Genomic DNA, 18,983 nt, shown 5'->3' on the forward strand with positions numbered 1-18,983 from the left:
TAGGTGGTTGTTCATTCCCTAGGAGCAAGAGGAAAGATCCTCTCTCTTGCTCTGAAGAGGTGATGGTTGGACTATGAGGTATAGTTATCATGCCGTTGATATTTGAACCCAAGCAGGATACAGGGTAGTTCAAGTATGTAAAAGTGTAACTAGCAACTGTTTGGGAAAATGCTTGTCTTTCAGTGTGTTGTCGGTTTGAGTACAGAAGAAATCCATATCACTAAAAGAGTAAGTCATTTTTTCAGTTTATTGATCCATCCGAGGAATACACACATTGTGCCCCATGGAGCAGTTACCACCCACTGATATCAGTGTATGGAGAACAGGGGTAATTTAAACTGGGGCTGCTTTACTTTCCTCATTTCTTGTTCCAATTCCTTGCAATTCTTTTGCAGGGGAGCATACTGAAATGGAATCTTGGTTCTGACCCTGCGCAGATAGTATAAAATAATAATTAAATCAATTACTACTTCGGCATAAAGTTTGCATTGCTGAGCATGAAAATGTTATAAAGCTCTATTTTGGCCTTGTAATAGTGTAGGGACTAAATATTGTTTACACATAGTCTGTAACTTCCTGTCAGCTAGAATTCCAGCAAAGTATGTGTGGTAAATTTTCAGACATTTTTCTGATGAGTTGGCTTGTCAATTTATGTTAAACAGAGTCTCTTCCTTTTCCCAAACATATATGGACATTTAAGTATTGTCTCACCTTCCAAACCCAGTCCAACATGATAAAAGTCTATCTGAACTGAACATGGGCGACTCACAGTTCTTTATCCTCCCTGTAATGGGGTTGCCATTTACTGGGCACCCCCGCATAGACAGAAGTGCCCCACCCTACCTTTGCTCTCCCTCTCTGGGACTTTAAAGAACTACCACAGCATTTCTTAGGATCACCACCAACCACCACCTGGTGCTAATTTAGTAGCTGCAAGCAATTCAAAATTGTCCTCAGTGCTCCAAATGTGAAGTCCATCATAGCACCACAATAGTTCATACTCCTTTCCAGCTCTTCTGCCATAGACGCAGCTCTTATTCTGCCCTAGACTGCTCTTTGTGGAGCCACCAATCCCGTCCCTCCCTGCAGAAGCTCAGTCTTCTGGCTCAGTCTTCTCCTGTCTTTCTTCTCCCTGTCAGTACACTTCCTGTTCTGAGGGAAAAGACCGCATATATACAACCCTCCTTTGGGGAACTTCCGCCCCAAACTGGTGTGAGAAACAGCAGCCTAACCCACCCTACACTACAGAGCTCCTAGTCCTGGCCCTTCAAACCAGGATACTCTGCCTTTCCCATCCAACTACTAATTTCCTGGGACTGCTTCCTGTCTTCCTGCTATATGGCCATTTCTGAGGCCTTTCTTTATTCAAGTGTCCTTGGAACAGGGTCTTCTGGCCCCCTTTTAGTCTTAAAGGGCCAGTATACCCCATTACACTCCCAAATGCATATTCTTTCCCCAAAATTTTGGCTGTAAATTCTTAGTTCCAGATATCAGGACTTTCAGACTAGGATGACACCATAAATGAGGGTTTTACCCTTTCCCGCCAAAAAAACCAGTAAATCCTCTTTGACTAGAAACTACAAAAGTAAACTATTAACTACTTTTTAAGATATTATCTCATAAAACCATAGTTCATACATCTAGACACAAATGATGTCCCAAATTACTGCCTTTTACTTTCAGTTATCAGCCTGTAGCTATGTTTCCCCAAGAGTTGTGCACAACATTAAAAATGGCTACATGGTTAACTAATGTTCTGTTCAGCATTTTCTCAAAGAATAATTGACATACATGCACAATCAGTGCTGTCTATAGTAACTTAGCTGCTTCAGCTCTCATTAATACAACAATTGCATGAACATGCTGTATTCTTATGGTGAAACATTTAATAAATTAAATATTATTTCATATTGTGCACCATTGTATGATTATGTAAAATTAACTAGGATTTGTTTATCCATCCATCTGTCATTTAAAAGAAGGTCCCAAAAGAGCTGAATATACTGCAAACTCCTCGATGAACCTCATAGGATTTCTTTTTTAATCTGACTGTTTAGCAGCAGTTTGTTGTGAAATTTGAATTATACTCCTTGATTTTAATGGTTAATCTGTTTTAAAAACTACAGAAGCTTAATTGTGACATACGAAAGCCCTTATTTAGGGTAGATTTCTAATTTGATTGCTGTCTGCCCTGCTGTGTAAATAGTCTCTGGGGTAAGAATTTTTAGGAGTATGTGTTCTCCTTTACATTTCACTGTATAACAATTCCTCTTTACACAGTCCTGTCATCCTCTAAGCAAGCCAAGAGCAGACAATAGATACATACTAATGGAGCTGTGTACTTACCATCTGTAAGAGCAGCTGCTCTCTTGCATCTGTACAATATGTTGGAACTGAGAGCTTCACTAATCTGCATAATAAGGAGAAGGCTTATCCCACTCCAGCTAATAATCACAAGCAATCGATGCACTTCATTCCCTCACTGTAGAATACAACAAAGTTTCAATATGTTTACCATATCCTCCATATACAGAGATCAAACATTTCCATAATACCACCAAAACCATAGTTTTTTACTCTTATTTTGCATTTAACTTGAACATAAAATAATAATTCCCAGGAAACAGATTAAAAATTCAGTGTTTACAATCAAGGATACTTTTGGACTGTCTAAAATATTGACTGTTTCATCACTGGAAAAAGGTTCCTCACTGCAGTAAAAATGTTAAAGTAAAATGTTAGTTGTCATCTAATGTTTTCCCATCGGTTATAATGCAAATAGCAAGGTGATGCGATGAATTTCTTGTAGTGTTAATTCATTACAGGAAAAACACTTGTGGAACATTGTACAAATGTCCCATTTTGAGCTATCATGCATATATTTGGGGAATTTAATATACACAGCCATTTTTAAGCTGGAGGTTCTGTCAACAAGCATGATTCCCTTATAGGCAGATTACTCTAACAATATATTACACTGAGAAGCTAACAGATGAGATAGAAAAATAGGCACAGTCGGGTGATGAGCAGCATATATTTTCATTTCATTTATGATACCAGGATGATATGTATATCTCATTTCTACCAATATCATGTAGGAAGCAATACTGGCAGTAGCCAAAATAATGAGGACAATTCTATAAAAAATGTAAATTTGAAGGTAGCAAAATATCTGTATTCTTACTTAAAAATAAAATAAAAATAACACTCACATAAAACAAAAGCTATATACATAGATGCATAGATACTAAGGCCAGAACAGACCATTGTTATCTAGTCTGACCTGCTGTATAACACAGGCCATAAAAATTCCCCATAATAATTGTTAGAGCAAATCTTTTAGAAAAACATCCAGTCTTGATTTAAAAATGATCAGTGATGAGAATCCACCATAACCCTTGGTAAGTCATTCCAATCGTTAATTACTCTCACTGTTAAAAATGCGTGTCTTAATCAGAATTTGTCTAGCTCCAACTTCCAGCCATTGGATTGTGTTATATCTTTGTCTTCTAGATTGAAGAGCCCATTACTAAATATATGTTCCCCATGTAGGTACTTATAGACTGTAATCAAGTCATCCCTTTACCTTCTCTTTTTTAAGCTAAATAGATTGAGCTCTTTGGGGCTATCACAAAAAGTAGGCTTGGTAGGATTAGATTTTGTTGGTAAACATCAATTTTACCACACACATACACACACAAACCAAGAAAATCTTTCATTAATAATCAAAATTTACAGATAGGCAAAATAATAAAAATGCTACTTAAGAATATTTAGAGTCAAAATTCAGTGATTTAGACTATTAAATTAGGCTTGTTACAAATGGACTAGCAAATGAATAGTAAAAGCAGGTATGATTTGGTGATTTAAGGATATTGACTTTGTATATTTTACATGTGATGTTGCCAATCTGTGTTTCAATGGTTTATAAAGCTTTTACTTTTTGACTCTCAATGTCTATCATAAAATAATTGTCTGCATAATTTCCTGCAACTGTGAAAATATGTTGATAAAAATCTTTTTAAAAATGCTTAAAATAAACATCAATATTATCCATCAAATAATAAAAAAAATAATAGCAAATTCTGCCAAACCTAACTATAAAGAATGTTTTCTAATCCTTTGATCGTTCTTGGGCCTCTTCGCTGAACCCTCTCCAATTTATCAGTATGCTTCTTGAATTGTGGGCACTAAGACTGCACATAGTATTCCAGCAGGAGTTGCACCAGTGCCAATAATACAAGTAAAATAGCCTCTCAACTACTCAAGATTCCCCTTTTTATGCATCCAAGAATCTCATTAGCCCTTTTGGCCACTAGGAGCTCATGTTCAGCTGATTATCTGCATGAATCCCCAGTTTTTTTCAGAGTCACTGCTTCCCAGGATAGAGATCCACATCAGCTAAGTATGGCTTTCATTCTTTGTTCCTAGATGTATACATTTACATGTAGTCATACTAAAACATATCCTGTTTGCTTGCGTCCATCTTACCATGCAATCCAGATTGATCTGTATCAGTGACCTGTTCTCTTCATTATTTACCACTTCTCTGATTTTTGTGTCATCTGCAAACTCTATAGTGCGGATTTTATGTTTTCTTCCAGGTTAGAGATAAAGATGTTAAATAGCATAGGGTCAAGAACTGATCCTTTCAGGGTCCCACGAACAGCACACCTGCTTGATGATGAACCCTGTTTACAATTACATTTTAAAACCTATTCATTTTAAACTTTTTAACCCGTTTAATGTGTGCCCTGTTAATTTTATAACTTTCTGATTTTCTAATCAAAATGGCATGTAGTACCACGTCAAATCCCTTACAGAAGTCTACGTATATTACATCAACACTATCACCTTTATCAACCAAATTTATATTCTCATAAAAAAAATCAAGTTAGTTTGACAGGATCTATTTTTCGATAAATCATGTTGATTGGCATTAATTATATTAACCATTCTTTAATTCTTTATGAATTGAGAACCACATCAGATGCTCCATTACCTTGACCGGGATCAATGTCAGACTGACAGGCCTAGAATTACCTGTGTCATCCTGTTTATCTTTTTTTAAATATCGGCACGTTAGCTTTCGGCCAGTCTCCTGGAACTTCTCTGGTGTTCCAAGACGTACTGAATATCAACATTAATGTTGAGCAAGCTCCGTAGCCAGCTCTTGTCAAACTTTTGGGTGCAAGTTATCCATGCCTGCTGATATAAAAATGTTTAACTTTAGTAACTGCTTTTTAACATCCTTCTGATATTCCTGAGAATGGAAAGAGTGTTATCATAGGATCTGACCTCATCACCCGATTTTTTTCTCCAAATACAAAACAGAAATTTTTATTGAACACTTTTCCCTTTTCTGAATTATTATTCTGGATAATTCTACCATGTTCATCTAGTAATGGACCAATATCATTGTTAGGGATTCTTTTTTTCCTAATATACTTAATAACCTTCTTCTTATTGTCCTTGACTCTGTGGGCCATAGATTTCTCCTTGTGTCTCTTTGCTTCTCTTATCAATTTTTTTTTACAATTTCTAGCTTCTGATTTATAATTCATTACTATCAATTTCCCCTTTCATCCATCTGTTATATATTTCTTCTTCATTTTTTATAGCCGCTTTCACTTCCACTATAAATCAGGTGGGTTTTCTAACCAATATGGCCTTCTTCCTTGATTGTGACTTTTGGGGCACCGAGTAAAGTGTTCTGAAGCAATTCCCAATTATCATTCACATTTTTCTCACTAAATTCTTCCTCCCAGCTGATATGGCTAATTGTTTTCAGCTTTGTGAAACTAACCCTTTTGAAGGACAAAGGATCGATCTATCTATCTAGTCTGGACTTTATTCTGGTTGCACATTATAAATGTGATCAAGTCATGATCACTTGTAACTAAGTTACCGTTCATTTTTCTGTGATCAGTTCCTCTTTGTCAGTAAAGATGAGGTCTAATATGGCATTCCCCCATGTTGGATGCAACATCTGACTTGGCAAATTGTCATAAATAATCTTTAGAAATTCCAAGGATGTTTTAGCACTGGTAGCATGAGATCTTCAGGTCACTCAAACTGAAGTCCCGCAAGATCAGACAGCTTTTTTTTCCTATGTATTATAGATAGGTGCTGGACATGCTGTTCCTGAGTGTGATTTGCTGGTCTGCAGCAAACAACTACTACCGCATCTTATGCTTTATTGTTAGGACATTGATCCATAAACAGTTAAGATATTTTCTTCTGAGCTATCAGTGACTCGGAAACAGTAAGGCCATTTTTGACCCAACGTGCCACTTTCTCTGCACTTTTGCTTTCTTGATTCTTTCTAAATAGGTTATAACCTTTTATTTGATTTCTTCTGAATCACTTGCCATTATATATGTTTTCTAATATTAATGAGAATTTAGCCTACATATACCGGAAATACTATTTTAAAGCAAAATTGAATCAGATTACATTTACAATGTTGAACTAACATGCACTCTATACATAGTTAATATGTATCTCTTTTCTAGCTGCAACAGTATTTGCATAATGCAGCACTAATCAATGAAATGCAGGGAAATGGGTCATCATTAATGCATGAAAATGGGGATCAAGTACTGTAGAAAGAATTGTTTCAAAAAGTAAATAAAGTAGCTCTCTCAGCAATAGTTTCTACTTTTAATCATTTTGCCAACTTAAAACCTCACCTTTTAATGTGGGGTGAAAGAAACTTTATTAAGAGGAATTCCTTGCAGCTAAAATCAATATTTCTGAGCAGATACAGCAGTACAAGGAGTAAAGTCCTGACAATTCTGGGAAATTACATTAGTCAGTGTTTCAGAAAAGTCTTATGCTGTGTCAAGGAAAACCGAAATAGCTTACTTCTTCCCACCCATCTTGCTGACCTGCCCCTCACAGCAATGCAATTAAATAGAGAGCAGTGCACCAAATGAGATTACTGGACCATTTCCACTTTCCCATCTTTAAAGCTATATGCTTCTGCATGTCAAAAACTATACATTCTATTTAAAATAATTACTAGAGAGCTGTTGCGACTGAAACACCTGAACTTTGTGAATACCTCAAAGGAGAGTGCTTCTGGAGTATCCTTAAAAACACAGGGAATTGTCCAGCACCAACAGAAATTAACCCCCAGTTTCTGCATGGATTCTCATCAAGCATTATCTCTTACTATAGAAAACTTCTATAGAAAAAGGAGAGAGTAAATCCATAAATATAAGGAACAGAGAGGCAAAAAGAGTGATGGTTGTTATCCCCGTCCTCCTTCCATCCTATTGTTCATGACACACACATTGTTTCCTCTTGTCTTAAATTATATCAGTGCTTCTCAACCTTTTCCATACTGGGACCCTTGCAAATTCGACCCCCAGTCTTGCCAGGATGTAGCATCTCCCCCATATTTCGCAAAAAGGGAAGAACAGGCTGGTCATGACCCTTGAAACTTGTCCAAGACCTCCAGGATACAGCCCCCCACCCCGACTGAGAATGTCTGAACTGGATAATCAGATGTTGGGGACAGGGAGTGTTTTTTGTACAGTGTCTAGCACAGTGGGATCAAGGCCTTTGGGAGCTACTGCAATACAAATAATAAATTATAAAACTAATGATCAGAAGAAAAACTGCTTCTGAAATGTGCTGTGGATTTATGTTCTCATATTTTCAGTTTAGTCTAAATCAAATGAGTGGCACATGTTTTGTTCTGCAAATGGAGTAACTGGACATAGCCAGCAGGGCTCCTCTATCCTTAACAGTATAAAGAAATAGTACTACTATAAGTAATGAGAAAGAAGATAGAGCACGCTTAAAGAAATAGGGTGGGGTATGTGCTTAAAACAGTACTAACCGGGCTGGTTAAAAAAGTGCCTGAATGTAAACACATCTATCTTCCTATGTCAAAAATCTGAGGACCATCACACAAAAGCCTCTTTGGAGTGACATTCTGCCACAACAAACATTTTAGGAAGGTGATACTCCAGGCAAACTACTTGTTCTTGCATTCTTGCAGCTGGCCTGATGTCCGGCTGTGTGCTCCGCTTACATCTGCAGTTCTTTCAAGCACAGTAGATCAAATTTATTTCTGGAGTGATAAGGCCAGGAGAGTTACATCAGGATGAATGTGGCCGTACTTGTCCAGAAGAAACGGAAGATCACGCTAATCCCAATAGTGTTTTTGTTTGGAAAAACTAGAGACTACTAGCACACCATGCTGAGCCCCAAGATTCATGTGAAAGTTGGGAAACAGAATTAACCTGGTTTGAGAAAAGCTTAGGAAAGTTGTTTTCATGCATCCATTTGTTCTTTTCTTTCATGTTACATTTTTCCCAGCATGGCGCTTGTTGCAAATACTGAAAAAGTGGCAATAGAAACCCCCATGAGATCCCTGCTGACATTCCAAGTGACTACTTCACATTAGCTTTGGATGTTCAGGATTTGGCAAGTGGATTTCAATGGGTCATAGTGAGACTAGCTTTATCTTTATGACCTTATGCTGGCCAGCAGAGTATTTAGCTCTTTTTAAAAAAATTTCAGAGCCTCTCAAAAACATAGTACCTTGAGTGTCAATGAGATAAAATTCAACTTTGCTTTATATTGGACAATTTACTTTTTCTTGAACTGGATCCAGGTTTTTCATTCTTTATAGAGTGGGTAATGAGTCCTGTAACTTATCACTAACCCTAGTATATATTTAATAGCACAGCAATCAAGCAGAAAGTTATCGATAAGCAGTTTGTTGCAGGGTGTGTCTGCCCTATAGTTATCCCTGATGAGCTAGTGTGGTGCTGCAGATACTCCCTGCCTTGGTTTCCATTCTCTCAGGGCCCTTTAAGAACTGCACACACTCCTAACAGATGTAAGACAAAATTCCCCGCCTAGGGTTCTACTTTATTAAATACAAATAAACTTGAACTAAAGTCTCTCCCTTTGGGCTCAGGGATTGCACCGCTCCCCTCCTTGAGACCTCTGTGTCTCAGTTGTGGGAGATCCTGTCTCTTAGGTGAGCTTGTCTCTTTATGAGCACCTCCCTGTAACTGAGCCATGATGGCCTTTTATCAGGCACAGGTGCTTGTTGTTCAATTAACGGCCTAGATGGGCTCCTTAAATTAGCTTGTCATGGGTAGCCCCCTCGCTGCTGGTGTTGTGTAGAGACCCAGCAGTCACTGCCTCTGCTCTTGGCCATGCCTGAGATAGCTGCGTGGAGCAGATCTACAGCCGGGAACCTGTCTCCTACACAGGAGGTAATGGGCTGCGGTGGGGCGTCCCCTGCTGGAGCCCCAAAGCTGTAGTTTGAAGGGGAAACCCCTGCACTTCCCTAAGTCCCCTGTCTCAGGAAGGGCAGCAGCAGGGTGTCGGAGCCGGGAGTGGGGGATTGCAGCCCAGATGCCTGGATTTTCCATGGAGAGCAGGTGTCGGAAACCAGGGCCTGCAGCAGAGCACAGCTGGCCTGTAGTAGGCAGCTTGACTGGCTACACTACCTGGCTGGTGGGAAGAGGCAGCAAACCAGCTCTTAAGCCCAACAGCAGCAGCAGCAGCTCAAGTAGAAATGTCTAGAATTTTCTGGCCTGACTTACCAAAGGGCACCAAGACTGTAAGGATCACAAATGTGTTCCGGACTGTAGGTTGTTGTTCTTCAGCAGTTTGTGATGGATAAATTGTCTGGCCATCATGAACTACAGAGACTGAGTGTTCCAGTATTAGTACAGATTGGCCCCTGGACTTCCAGAGTGATGTCAGAAAATCAGTCAAATGATGAGACTAGGGAACAGATTCAGAGTTTAAGCCCAGAAGGGACCATTAGATCATCTAGTATAATCTCCTATATATCACAGTCCATTACATTTCACCCCATTACCCCTGTATTGAGTCCAATAACCTGGGTTTGGCTAAAGCATAACCTCCAGAAAAACGTCCAGTCTTGATCTGAAGACATCAAGGGATGGAGAATACACCACTTCCCTTCATAGTTTGTTCCAGTTATTAATCACCCCCACTATTAAAAAAAATGTGTACCTGCTTATAAAGCTTTGAGTGACTCACAGGCAAAACTCATACCCAAAACTGAAAGCAGACATGTTAGACAGATTAGGACTGATGCTAGAAACATACTGGCATAAATTCTGCATGGAGCCATTTCCACTGAGTTAATGAGCCCATGTGGTAATCCAGAGGTTGTGAAACCTGGTTGAATGGGGTCTGAGTCCAGAGATGAACTCTCTGGGGAAAGTCATGGACTTCTTTGTAAGTCTTGCCTGTGGGAGCTTAAATGCAGGTAAAATGGTTTTGGCTGGCATCAGTGGCAAAAGCGGTGGGAAAGGCAAAAGCTTGCTTGGAAGCAGAGGGAGACGAGCTGTTGAAGCAATGGGACAGTCATGGACCACCCAATTTGGGGGGAAGGCCAGTAACATGATATCCCGACCAGGAGAAGTCCACGAGGGAAGAACTTAAGACGAGCCTGGGACATGATCAACAGTTCATCTATCCAATTGATAAAAATTCCATAAGGAATGTGTGACAGACCCCAGCAGTGTGTTTTTGTTATGAGAAAGCAGGATGCATTCAGAGAGACTGCCTGTCATGGAATGTCACTTTGCAGAGTGTTATTTCAGCCATGTGGGTACGCTGGGGTACTAAGAGCCTATCCCCTCCGAAGAGGAAGATGAGCCCCTACAAGGTATGTTTCTAATGTGATGCTGGCAGATCAGGTGCCAGCTCATGCTCAGTCCCTTAGGCCTCACTGAACACTGACAAATGCATAGCTGGAAACCAGTCTGGCTCACCTGTATGTTAGTTTTGTTAAAATAGGTATTAGATTTATACAAATGTGTTTAGACTTTATGAAATACTTATAAGTTGCTGCATGCATTAATCTCACTTATAATATATGTACTCTAGGTTATAAGATTTTGAGTGTTTGCATTGTAAATCTCTATAATTGTGTAAGTCATCAAACAGAAAAGGAGCATTAATTAATGTAAAATGCCAGCTTCCTACAGAAGGTGTTAGGTCCTACCCACCAAGAAGGCCCATTGAAGCCAAATGAGCCATTTTGAAACATCAGAGGACAAAAGATTTTGTTGATTATTCCCCAATACCCATGAAGAGGAGATGTACAGGTGAACTCGTCCCTTCAGCTGGGAAACGGAAATAAAAATCCCTGACAAGAAAGAACTGGGTCTCTATGCTGCTTGGACTTTGGGATGGCAAGATTTCTAAGCATAAGCAAGGTATCCCCAGTGGTTGGCCTGAGTTAGCCCTGAAGGACTTATGGAGCTTGCTCATTGTAGAAACTTTTACCACCTTCTGTAACCTGGAACTGTAACTCATTTGTGTGTGTGTGTATTTACCTTATTTAACCTTATAAATAGCTTTCATTTCTTTTTCTTAGTTAATAAATCTTTAGTTAGTTTATTATAGGATTGTCTTTGGTGTACAATATAGGGTGCAATTGACCTGGAGTAAGTGACCAGTTCTTTGAGACTGGGATTTACCTGAATATTGTTGTGAGTTTTGGTGTAAGGGGACCATCTATCACAAAGGTAAGCTTGCCTGGGTGGTAAGATAGACTAGAGTTCCCAAGGGGACTGCCTGTGACTCCGTGTTAAGGCTATTATAGTGCTCGAGGAATTCACACTTGATACTTGGTTGGTGAAATCTAAGTATAGAACTCATAACCAGTGTGCAGTTTATGGCCTGGTTTGTAACAGTCTGCCCTGAGGCTCATATCCATGCTCGTGAACCATTCCAGACAGCTTGACAGTGGGATGGAAGGTCATAAATGTAGTACTTGCCCTTTGGAAGACTGAAACCATAGGGAAGTGGGACATTGGTCTGAGGAGTATAAGAAAGACAATAAATCTTGTCAAAAATGGGACATGTTCACAAGGACAGTCTAGCAAATCTTGGTGTCAGGTACAGTTTGTTAGCAGACTTTGTGAACCTCATTTATCTCAAAAGAGGCAGTAAGAATAAGGGCTACGGGCCCACTCTATAGATACAGCAGAGAGTTTAGACCAGAAAGCCAGACCACCCGAGAAGGAAGAGTGTGAGATAGACAAAATAGAAGCTCTAGTGTTTAGACATGTCCCAGAGAGAGAGGAGTCCTGGGAACCAGGTGCCAGACCAGGGGACAGTGGAACCCAAACTGTGCTCCAGGAGTTGCTGTTGGGACCTAGACAATGCCCTATGGGGAGATGGTGGGCACATAAATGGTGGGCCTTGAGGAAACAAGGGAAGTGTGTGGGTAGCTCAGGGAACATGGGAGAAGTTAGTTGAGGAACATGAGGCAACCCTACAGGAAAGGAGCTGGAGGCTTTAAGAACCCCAATCTTACATTCAAATGACCAGTGACACTGGTAAATTGGGGAGTGGGAAGTATCACTTCAAGTAGAACTTGCCCTGGGGTGGGTGAGGTTTTAGGGGGGAATGTAATGAGGGCTTACTTGTAAGGCTGGAGGGCCTAGGGCTAGCCAACCCTGATTATGAAGAGAAACAGCTAGGTTGGATCATGTGGTTCCACTATGAGAGCAGCAGTCAGTTGCAATGGGAAGGAAGCTGCAGAGAGAAGCTTTCAGTCAGGGAGATTGTGAGAGTTGCTGAGACTGCCACAGGCAGGAGGCCTGGCAGTAAGCTGTTGAAGAGATACCTCTGAGGATAGAACTGAAGACCAGTAGGGTAACTGTTATATTCATAGAACCATAGGGTTAGAAAAGACCACAATGGTCATCTAGTCTAACCGCCTGCCAAGGTGCAGGATTTGTTGTGTCTAAACCATCCAAGACAGATAGCTCTCCAGCCTGCTTTTGAAAACCTTCAGTGAAAGAGCTTCCATAACCTCCCTAGGCAGTCTGTTCCATTGTCCTACTGTTCTTACAGTTAGGAAGCTTTTCCTGAGATTTCATCTAGATTTGCTATGCTGTAGTTTGAACCTATTGCCTCTTGTCCTGCCCTCTGTGGCAAGAGAGAACACTTTTCTCCATCTTTTTTATGGCAGCCTTTCAAGTATTTGAAGACCGCTGTCATGTCCCCCCTTAATCTCCTCTTTTCCAAACGAAACATACCCAGTTCCTTCAGCCTTTGCTCATTCCATTGCATTCCATTGTTGTTTCAATTTTGGTTTGTGGTATTGGGAAAATGAAAAATCTCCAGAAGGACCTGGAGACTGTTTATTTGGTGTGAGCATAATGGGAGAGTCCTGAAAAGGGGAGGAAGTGTTAGCAGGGCACTGTAGAGGCACCCCTGGCCACAAGGGAGCACATGAACTGACCCTGCTACACCCCTCTAGGAAAGGGCCTGGAGTGGCACTACATTTCACATTTAGGGAAGCTGGGAAATTTACAAAGTACAAATCTAACCTAATTCCTGGGCACAATGACATATTTGTAAATGGTTGGAGGAATGGGGGAAGTCTGGGTATCTTGATGACTGTTGGAGAAGGATAATTTTAAAATATATTCCTAGTAATGGAACTTCAGTTATTCCCTTATCCAGGGTGAAATTCTGGCCCTACTAACACCAATGGAAGTTCTGCCATTGTTTTGAATGGGGCTGGGATTTCTCCCCAAATGCTTCCAGAGAGTAATATTTTTAATGATCATCGCCCAAATGTTTCATAAAGAGAGTATTTTATAGGTTTGGACTTAAGAAATCTATGCAAAATTAGAGCAACCTCACTGCACTCAAGTCTAACTTAATTGATAGAAAGCCTTTAAAGATATTATATCTGATGATTTCAAAAGGAATATAGTGAACTTCAGCACCAAAAACAAATTAGGGAACAGAGTAGTGAACAAAGTCAGACTAGTTCATTTAAAGTGAGGAAGCTCTCACATGTCACTTCTGTCTGCTGACAAGCTGTGAGAAGCATATTTTTATTTAGACTAGAAGATCTTTAGGGAGCAGACACCTGGTCTCCATATTTGTCTGCAAAGCATCTAGCACGTTTTGGACATTAAAATAAACAATACCATCCCAAAATGAATGACTGAGTGACTGATTTTTCTTTGCCTGGATATTCTTAGGGGACAACCCAAATCTTTGAGGCCTGTCTCCAAATCATGAAACCTTCCTGACCCCTTTCCTCTGACAGTTTAGTGTTCTCTCCATTTTAGCAAAGGTTTGTCACTTCAGTGCACTGCCACAAAATTCTAGTCAAACACGAGATTGACTATGTCACTTCATGTTCAGCAACATGAAAGGAGCTGTGGCTGCTATTTTAGCTAGTTTCACTGAGTATAATCCATCAAATATACACCTTCTGAAAAACAATGTGTCTTTGCCACATTCTCGCTGAGAAAACCCATGGTCCTATTGTAAGGAAACAAAGACCAACTATATCTTCCCCATCTCCTCCATAGCTAGACAAACTAAGCAGGTCTTGTTGAACAGGAGCCAAACAGTAAATGACTCCCAAGTGCTATATATGGAGCCATGGCTGTGACAATATCTGTGCCTATCTAAATTTCTTTCTAGATATGGAGGAGGGCAAAGAATCTGATTGTTTCTTGGATGGAGGGGTGAGTCACTGAGCCTAGAAGAGACAGGGAGGTAATAATATTGACTGAAACTCCTAATTTTCAGTGTTTCTTCTAAGGAGTAAGAGGGGCAGGGCATGATACAAAACATGCCAATAAGGAAAGTAACAGAGTGTATACTTTGTTTCAATGTGCCCCTGGATAAAGCCCACGAGTTTCAACCTATATTAATTTCAGATTTCAGGTAATGTCAGTCTCGCTAAGCATCCATTAGTACCACCAGGTGAAGCAGCAAAGAGTCAGCAGTAAGGTAAGGTGGGTTGTGGTGATTTTTTCTTTTTCAACATTGGTCCTCAAAGTATATGCTGGGCCATTTGCACTATCTGCTGTACATTGATGAAAGCAGGATGGACACTTTGGGATGTCACTACTTAAATGACATTTAGAAAGGAAACACCAGCTCCTATGGGAAAAGCCCACAAAAGCAAAGAGCATGGGTGGCTCTAGTGAAGAGTGGCTATTTTTAAATCCTCCTGGATTATTTGAATTTTTCCCCGAGTTTCTCTACTTTGTAGAACTCCTCAGAATGCAAACATTGTGAAATATATAAAAAAAAAATCAAAACTAGAGTTCCTTTGTAGCATGTCTAGCTATTTGATGACAAGCAACACAGTATTAAAAGGTATTACGACAGACAAACGAAAATATCTGCCCAGAACACTACAAATTCTCCAATATGAATTGATAATGTAATTTAACATGTTACCTACAAAACTATTTTCACAAGTACTGGCTCACTCACAAACCCCAGCAGGAATAGGTGGGCAAACACTCAGAAGACAATTCTGTTCTTCAAATCCCAAGGAGTTGGTATGTGCAACTGGTTCCCCTCTTCAAAAATTCTCCCTCTTGTTCCATATAGATCTATCTCCCCACCTCTCTCTCGCTCTCTCTCTCTCTCTCTCTCTCTTATTGAAATTGCAAAGTGAAGCACTCAAAATTTAGGTTTAATCAGTGGTTTCATGAGTTAAATAAGGACTAGATTAAAGTGCCATGCTATGGGATCTTTTACCAGTGGGTATCAGTTCACTATACCCTTTTTGAATCTCTTGATTGAATCATGTGTAAATATGGTTCTGTTGTCTACAGATATGTGGCTGAAATGGCTGTTAAGTGAACTTTCAGTGAAGAAATGGAGAGAGTGGATAGTTTCAAATGCAAAGGTGTTCAACAATGGACTGAAATGATGCTGATGAAGGTGATATATTATCTACCTTTTCCACTTGAGGTCATAGCATTTTCAAGCAGATTACTTTCTAGAATTTAACAGAATAAGCTGCACCTCTGATGATCAAAATTTCTCTAATTCAGTTAGCGTCCTATAACCTAAAGAGTAGGTGTCAGTAGTTCGCTATCAAAGTGGGATGATGTATCTAGTGGAGTCCCACAGGGGTCTGTCCTTGGTCTTTTACTATTCAATATTTTTCATTAATGGCTTGGATAAAGGAGTTGAGATGCTTATAAAATTAGTGGATGACACCAAACCGGGGTGGGTTGCAAGCACTTTGGAGGACAGGATTAGAATTCAAAATGACCATGACAAATTAGAGAATTGATCTGAAATCAACTCAATGAAATTCAGTGAGAATACAAATGCAAAGTACTATATTTGAAAACAGTCCCGAGTAACTGGAAAGGAGCTCCAGACAGTGCATGGCCCTAGTAACGGGCAGCTTTGTGCACTACCAGTTTCTCCAAAACCAGAACCAGCCAACACCTGAACCGCTACTTTCGGAACTCAGATCTAAGGTCTTGGAATCCTTCGAGTACTGAGGATTTTACCCTCCCCGCTTCCTCCAACTGGAGGATGACACCTTTCGCAGAGCCTTAGGCTGCTGAGGTTGATGCAGGGCTATCTTTACTCATGGAAGGAGGTCTGGAGACTAGGGCTTCCTGGGGCAGCATGGTTTGGAGCCAATTATTTTTTCTTATGGGCTCTCTGAGTAGAGGTGCTACATATTGTGCACCAGGAAAGAGAGTGTTCTCCTAAATATGCTAGACACCTCATTGGAGGCAGAGAATACAGCAGGACAAAAGGCACATCTCTTAAATTATGTCTGCTTTCCCTCCGGACAGGGCCGGCCTTATGGGTGGGTGACGTGTGTGACTGCCCGGGGTGCCTGGCTGGGGGGCACTGAGGGTCAGAACCCCCCCAAACACAACCAGCCCAAGGCCCCTTTAGCCCCCGAGTGCTGGGCCCAGAACTGGGGAGGGGCAGGGCTGAGGGTGCCCCAGATGGGAGCTCCTACCATACGCCGGGCTGCAGCTGCTAGTTCCAGCCAGGCTGGGGAGAGATGGGACTTCCTCTTCCCCTACATGGGCTGCTCCTGAGGCCAGGTGAGACCCACCTCCAGAAACTTCCCTGGCTGCAGAATCTCCATACTACCCCCCTCCCCCCCACACACTTCCTGCCTCTATTGCTCCCCAACTGTGGGGGGAGGGATCACGGTACAAGGAGCTGCCGTCTCCCTCCGCCTATCTCCCATGCAACTGGACTCAAAGAAAGGGCGCTAAAAATTTGCCCAGGCCACCATTTTCCTTAAGGCTGGCCCTACCTTCAGATGTGCCATGGGACCCATGAGACCGCTTCAGCATGCAGAATTTAAAGCAGCCTCAACAAATAAAATAAAATAATTTGAATAAAATGAAAGGAAGAAAGAACTAAGGTCCTAAGTACAGCTAAAAGTAGCTATATTACTGTAGATTGAAGAAGTGGATCCATGCTGAATCCAGAGAGGTTCCAGTCTGCCTGCAACCATAGTTAGAAAGAACTGAGGCAGCCAAAACACCACATACACCCTTTTATAGGGCAGGAGGGGGGTGCATGTGAGAGTGCTCCAACAACACGGCTGTGAAGTGTTCCACTGTCAGAGTTGCACCACCGACCCTTCAGGAGTGGGAACGTGGAGGGACACTCAAAGAACAATAATAGGAGAAACTGATTTTATCATCTCTGGTTAGCCAAGAAGCCACAACCATTCCTCAGAGGGCAATCGGGCAGGTACAATGCATGTCTTTATCACCTCCTGGTGGAAGTATAGTAACTTACTCTATCTGACGTTGATGGAAGGGGCTGGCTGTGCTAGACTGGCATGAGTACAATGCTAAAGTGCACCCCAGGAATCTCATAGGCTCCTTTTTTGATTCCAGATCCAGTTCAAGGCCCTGGTATCAGTCTACATGACTAAACTGATTGTGGCCAGGGCATCTCATAGATTGCCTCTGCACACACATCCCATCAAGAGAGCTATATTCATCTGGGACAATGGAACTGTCAAGACCCAGGATGAAGCTGTCAGAATATGGAAGCAGAGAGCCCTTTGCGGAGGTCCCTAGGCTATAGAGCATTCTGCCAGAAGAAATCAGGCTGAGGCCAAGTTTCACAGTATTCAGAGTCGGCTTTCTCATTGTGATGAGACAGAAGAGAATCATCACTTCTCACAAAGGAGAAAAACTGCACATATAACCACATAGTTTTCACCCTTTCTAACTCTCACAACTCCCCTGCACTGCAGCTTCTCTCTCTCCAGCTTCTTCATTACAGCTGCCTGCCACTCTTATAGTGGACCTACCCGATCCAACCCAGGTGTGGCTCCTTTGTAATCAGGGCTGGCTAGCCCTAGGCCCTTCAGCAGTTAAGGGCAAGCCACCTTGTTACAATGGGCTTTGTGATTCATTGATTTTTTTTTTTAAAGGCCAGAAGGGACCATTAGATCACCTAGTTGCTGGCCTCCTTTGTAACACAGGCCATAGAATTTCACCCACTTACCCTCCCTTTGAGCCCAATGATTCAGTTTTACATATCTTCCAGAAAGGCATGGAGTCTTGATCTGAAGAGATGGGAAATCCACCACTTCTCCTGTTCCAGTGGTTAATCACCCTTATTGCTAAAAATCGGTGCCTTGTTTCTAATTTGAATTTTTCTGGCTCTAACTTCTGGCCATTGTCTAGTTCTTAATATAAATGGGTACAATAAGCATATCTATAGATATTGCTGAAGTCTTTATTTTGACACATTTAAAAATAGAGTTTTGTAATTTGTAGTTATATAGCCCAATTAGAGCCAATAGCTCTTTAAAAAAATGGCACATACATTTTGCAGGGACTGTGATTATTTTGAGGTCTTTGGATGAAATCCTGGCCCTGGTTAAAGTCAAAGGGAAATTTGCCATTGACTTCAATGGGGCCAGAATTTAACCTCTGGTTTTTGTTCACTGGGCACTGATTATCTGTCTTTTGGGGGATATTTATGATTCTTTTTTCTGACTGCGATCTTTGATTGAATCACAAATTCCTCTTTTAGGGGCTGTATTTGTTAAGATATATTTTGTGTTGCATTTAATAAAGATTTTATCATTAGCACTGCTGCTGAAATGTAAAGGGAATGCCTATGACAGTAGGCTCAGAGATTGGTAAATCTGATGGCCGGGTATGATGACATTACTGAAG

The 18,983-nt window shown here is 40.8% G+C and overlaps 1 long non-coding RNA gene across 2 annotated transcripts in view; it reads right to left on the bottom strand.

Moving 5' to 3' along the window:
- Nucleotides 1-238: 238 nt before the first annotated feature.
- LOC137154161 (uncharacterized) overlaps nucleotides 239-18,983 on the bottom strand; it is a 32,470-nt gene continuing 13,725 nt past the window's right edge. The window contains exons 1-3 of one of the 2 annotated variants that reach the window (XR_010920117.1): nucleotides 5,044-5,194; nucleotides 2,347-2,482; nucleotides 239-429 (exon numbers count right to left, since the gene is read on the bottom strand). This is a non-coding gene — a long non-coding RNA (uncharacterized lncRNA). Of the gene's footprint in view, nucleotides 430-2,346; nucleotides 2,483-5,043; nucleotides 5,195-18,983 lie in introns of those variants that run through there. The other variant, XR_010920118.1, reaches the window with a different exon arrangement.

Source organism: Emydura macquarii, unplaced genomic scaffold, assembly GCF_026122565.2.
Source record: "Emydura macquarii macquarii isolate MOO-44397 ecotype Brisbane River unplaced genomic scaffold, CSIRO-AGI_Emac_v2 contig_1253, whole genome shotgun sequence".
In the NCBI taxonomy this organism is placed as follows: Eukaryota; Metazoa; Chordata; order Testudines; family Chelidae; genus Emydura; species Emydura macquarii.